We start from the raw sequence: 6000 nt of genomic DNA, 5'->3' as shown, positions 1-6000 counted from the left end.
CAAACAAGAAACAGGTGCTCCTGGCCTGGACATTCACACAAGGCTTCAGCAAGAATACTTGCTGCTAGCAAGAATCTCCATCGTCCCAAGAAGGCAAGTGACTTTTTTTTTTTTAAAGACAGTTTTTAGTGTTTACTCACCATGAGAAAAATGTTCTGTGATATCTATTTGGCAGAGGACTACACCACTGCTATTCTAAGGTATTTTGCAGTTGCTGTAGGCTCCGGCAATCCCTGGTACCCATGCAGCTATGACTCACTTTATCTGGGGCTTACACAGGGAATGCTGCTCAGCATAATGTGGCAGTGACTCAATGCCAAGAGATAGCAGGAATGTGTCTTTTTCATTGGTGCTACATTTATTTGAAGGGGCAGATCTCATTCTGTTACAGACCCACTCTATGGATCTTGCCATGATTCACCTAGAGAACACAGTGGGACTTCAGGTAATGTTCACAGCCCAGGCTATAAATGTCAAAACCTGGAGGCAGGGCTTTTTCAGAAGATGACATAATTCACTGGAAGGAATTTGTGGAGCAAGCAAAGTCAAGCAGGGTTCATGACAGACACAAGTCTCCGCAGAGAGACAACACTGAAAAGAGTGACTGCCTTTATATCTTTCTGTGTTTTGTTTTCTTTCCATAAGATTTTCCACTCAAACCCTACACTTTTGACTAAGTGGAGTGCTTGCAACCACCGCTTTAATTTAATGAGGTAGTTTAAGAAATTATACAAAGTCGCTGATATTATAGTAGCTACTTTGATGAAATTCTGAGGTGAGAGAGATACAAGTTGGAAAAATGGAAGTGGGGGTATGGTCCTCTTAAAATAATCCTTCATTAGCAGAAACAGTGTGACCCTAGAGGCACTGTAAACTCTCTTGTAAATAGACATTCAGGTCCCGGTATTGATCTGGAAGGAAGTGGAGACTGTGATAAAGAGCTGTGGAAGGTGGATGGTGGAAATTCCTCAGCTATGGGACACATTGCCAAACTCTGCACGAATGGCAGCTTCTACTCTACTCTAAGGCTGTGACATATTGACATTGGCGGCTATTAACATACTGCAGTCTTTGCAATGCTTCTGAAAGAGGAAGGCTAGCCTCTAGGTGGACAACATTTTGCCAGGAGCTAATGTGTATTTAATGGTGAAAAAGGATTAGCAGTTTAGAAGAAACATCTTAAAGGAAAGGAACTATGAAACAAAATAGATTAGAAAATTAATTTTAAATTACATTTTACTTTATTATATCAGATTAAATTATAATTGTATTTTTCAGACTAAATAAAGAATGTGTTTTACATGGCTAATACAGCATGGTAACTGAGGTGAAGCTTGACAAACACATGCTTTTAACAGCTATTAGGGAAATCAAAGACTGTAACATTCAGAGTATCATTTGCAACACAGCTGAAGCAGAAGATAATACGAATATCACCAATCCTGTTAGTGGAATTATTTTAGGAGATACTTTCAAGAGAATGGTTGAATTACCCCAGGGAAGGATCATACTCAAGAATAATAGAGTCATCAGTGATACAAACTGAAACAGCTGTTCTGTTAGTCTACAATCAAAAGAGTGAATTGGTTTTGATAATCATTACTGATAATGACCTTCCTGAGAGCATATGATAAACCGTAAGATAATTCCTCCACTTTTAAAAATAGTTGATTTCTACGTCATTCACTGGAATTATCTCTGCACAGCAACAATTTTTTGTCATGCTAGAATGATGAATTTTCATCATATGCAGATGCTAGTATATGCAAGCCAGTGGCTAAAGACAACTGCAGAAGCAAGAGCTTGTCTAGGAGCAAAAGACCTAAGACTAAGTGTTATCTAGCCCTGCTTTTCTAGTACTATTTCAGAGAGAAAAATACTCTTCTGTGGGTCATGTTAAGAAACAATATCAAAGCACTTTTATATTGATGATGCAATGAAATAATTTCGAAAACTTAGCATGAAATACATCTTTAGAAGATCAGCAGACATCTGCATTTTGACAAACTGGAATGTGCATATTTTTTTTTCTTTAAGCTCCACTCTATCTCAATACTGCTTTGTGTTGACATACTTGATATTATCAGCAAATAGTTACTGGTAATTAACAGCATTTTCTTTACACAATCTAGTAGGACCTGTTATGACACACTACTTAGGAGGGTTTTGGGTTTAGTTATTTTGTTTTGTTTTGGTTGGTTCGTTTGTGGTTTGTTTTTCTCTCAGTAATTAGCTTAGAAGCAATGTTGGGTTTACATGATGCATTTTGACCTATTCCTGCCACTGCAAATAAATCCATTGACCTAACAGTTGAGTTTACACCAGGCTATATTTTAGGACAGTTCTGTTTGATTATGTAGTGAATACTCAATAATGATTAAAATAATTTCAAGCACAGCCAGATCCCTGCTTATCTCCCTGGTAAACACACGAGATACTGATGATTGTGATGTTTCAACATGGCAATTAAACACTTTTGGTTTTTAAGTGTTCTATAGTAACTAATAATGAAAAGACAGAAAAAGAATCTTAAGAAAAAGTGGAGATGCAAAAGAAAATGAGAAAATTCGTTCAACTTCAAAGAATGTATACCCTCTGTAAAAGGCAGCAGAATACAATCTAATACACCAGAAAGCAACCTCTAAATATCTCAGGCTTTTGATACAATTGAGAGGTCTAGAGGTCAATTAATAACAATTACAGAAGTTCAGCAAGTGACATAATATATTGCAGAGAGAGTGTTAATGTTCTGGACAGCAATTATATTCCACTTCATTTAGATTTGCTATGGGATTCTGTTACCAAGAGTTTAAATAGGCATTCTGGAGAGAATGTTTTTCAATTATCAGACAGACCAATCTTATGAAAAGACCTTTTTATGTCTTATGCTTTGCAGATTAAAAAATGTGTACTCTAAAGAGGATTGGTCAGGATAGGGCATACTGAAAAGTCACTTTCAACTTTCAACAAAGGCTGAGCCAAGTATCAACCGACTCTTTTTAAAACTGGAAAAAGTACGGACCACAGTTTTTTGCCTGCCCCATTATTTTTCATTTTCACATGTCTTTGTCCTCCTGATCTGGCTGGAACAGTAAGTGCTCACAGTAGTTGGGTAGAACAGCTGCCCTGTTAGCCTTTAACAAAATAAGAGCAGACAGATAATCAAATATTACCCTCCTGAGAGCATCCTATAAGCCATGAAACATTCTTGTTCTTACCATTTGCAGGGAATTTCCATCCTGCAGCAAAAAGAAAAGAGCTCTTTGCTATGTGACTTCAAAATATGGGAGCACCTGCACTGGCAGGCTGATTTGCTGTGATTCATGCCAGGGTCTTTGTCCTCTAATAATTCACTGTGGCTTTGCCTACATTGGAAAATGCTGTGGTGAAACAGAAGCAGGTCTTCGGAGAGAATCAATTGGTGTTGAGGATCCAACATCCACAGCATGTGTGTTTTGGGAGAGTTTTACTTCGGACTAGAACTATTCTAGTCCCATAAACTTAAGATCCGTTAGCAGGTTCAAGCACTCCTGAACACAATTTCTGGTTTAGCTGCCTCCAAAAAGATGCTGCAAGTATCTTCATGTTTTCCAGGGTCTCTCTGTTATGGCAGGTAGAACTCAGGAGGAAGGGGTGATTGGGAAGTTCACTTTGAAAGCACACTTGTCATTTTAACTTAAGTGACAGTGTATATGATCCACCCTTAGTATGTTTGCACCACTGTGGTTTGCTGGAGTGAATTATATTCCTTGCTGGGGAAAACAGTCCATAGACTGGAGAGTAGTTTGAGCGAGTGCTTAAACCCTGCCCATGACACTGAAGTAATTCAAGCTAAATTTACCTTCCTAAATGAACTTGAGTGCACCTCGGTGTCCCAGTCCCCTGTAAGACTCCTTGCCTGCCTCCTGCCTTGCCTGCAGCATACATGCATCTCACACTTGCAAGTATGACATATTGCTCTTCTAGCTGGTCACCATATTCCCTAGCAAAGTCTGCTGTCTTCGAAGATGTGTCCTGGCAGATGGGAAATCTGAGCTCTTGAGAAATCCAGGGCCATGGCCTCTATTTTCTGGGATATTGCTTGAAAGGTGAGGGAGAGGCAAAGACAAAACTATGCTCTTACGGAGAAGAAGACAGAGAGATTGTGGATTTCTGCCCTGTAAAAGATAAAGGATCAAAATGTATTTATATTCTGTTTTCTGATTCACATTGAAAATCCTTAGAGGTCTAGTGAAAGGCAACAACAATAGTCATAGACCAAGGGGATACTTGTGCTTTCAAGTTATCTTTCTGCGCCCAGGCACTTCAGCCGAGCTACCATAGATCTGCCTACACTCCGGTTTGTTTTTCATTCCATCATAGCTTAAATGGAGAAGAAAAGTAAGATGTTAAATGTAAAGGAATATCATTCTATACACTCTAACCCTTCCATCTCCCCTGGATGCAAAGATGGGTGCAGTCTTTTCCTTGCCTACATATGTTTTTCTCTAGTTGAGATTACTTCTCTCATTTAATTTTTAAGCGCTGCTAAAGTTGTAGCGTTAGTAATCATTTTAATGAATAACATAAGTGAGTGAGCAGTTAAATCAATGTATCAGAGATGAAATCTTAATTAAAATGGTATTTAGCTATGGGAAGTGAGAGTTTTATAATTTATTTTCTATTAAGATGTTGACTGTTTCACTGAATGCAATTATTTTGTGGTTTTAATCACAATATGAAAGCTGCACTGAAGTGACATTTCTGCATTTTTCTGTTGTCCCATGGAGATCCACCACCCTTATCTTTAAAGGCCCATTTTAAAAGGCCAGTGCCAAATGTTTTAATTCATTTTCTTTGTTCTTCAGATGTTTGTTGCATCTGTTGCAACAGTAAACTCCTGTGCTGTTTAGGATACCTTTCTGGAATTTTATTAAAGTGTAAAGATTCAGGTAGGATTAAGCATGATTATGCATATTTAAAGCCCCTTTTTCTGAATTGCCCTGAGAAGAATGGAACTGTTTTCATTTGGGCTGCAGTTTTAAAATACTGCACATGTAACTTAGTACTTGCATTTGTTCTTGCTCAAATGCAAGCACATAACTCATGTGTGAATACTTTTTGAAGGCATCCCTGCTCATTGCAGGGGGTTTGGACTAGATGACCTCTAAAGGTCCCTTCCAACCCAAATCATTCCATGGATCTAATGGGTGAAGTACACACAAGAAATTTCTTTGTGCATCCACAGATAAGGTCTACAGATGGAACTTCACCAAAGAATTGTCCTATAAATTTGAATTTACCCTTTTGAAGACACGACTGCGATGGTCCTTGAGCTCTTGCTATTGTGTATGCTTTTCTTTTGATGGAGGACAAGACAACATAATATTCTCTTCCCTCTCCATGTACTGGATGACTTTACTCTCAGCAGGATAAGTGCTCATTACACAACTACATGACTGAGGACCTCCAACTTCCCTCAAGCACAGTAAATGAAGATGGGCCATCCACTAGGGCTAGATATTCAAAGCTTTTTATGCACTCAAGGTGGTATGCAGGCATACACACCTGCCATCACGTTTCACATATTTCTGTCAGGAAAACAGTTACATTCAAGAGAAATACAGCAGGTGTGTGATATCAGCTATGGAAAATAACTTACAAGTGTTTTTAGGTTCCTATGTAGTCTTGAACAATTAAATTCTGAGGAATCACCATGCTTTTCAATACTAGGCATGAAGGCTCCCAGTTGCAAACTATAGACGTATTAGCTATCTTGGTTTTGTGTGGGGTTTGTTAGTTTTTGTTGGTTGGTTTGTTTGTTTGTTTTTCCCTCCTCCTTCTATTTGGACTTCAGCTTTAAGCATAAAAATATCTCATATCATTTTAGATGCATTACAGATTGTAGGTACCTCGAAGTTGAATAGTGGCTTCCGGACTGGAAATCACAAGCTTGTGCCAAGTGCTTTTGCTTCTTTTACAGTGCCAGAGGGTTAGGTGTATTTGTATGGAATCCAAATC

This window comes from Columba livia, chromosome 4, assembly GCF_036013475.1.
Source record: "Columba livia isolate bColLiv1 breed racing homer chromosome 4, bColLiv1.pat.W.v2, whole genome shotgun sequence".
NCBI classification, from domain to species: Eukaryota; Metazoa; Chordata; class Aves; order Columbiformes; family Columbidae; genus Columba; species Columba livia.
The sequence above is the reverse complement of the archived record's forward strand: the minus strand, read 5'-3'. Positions refer to the sequence as shown.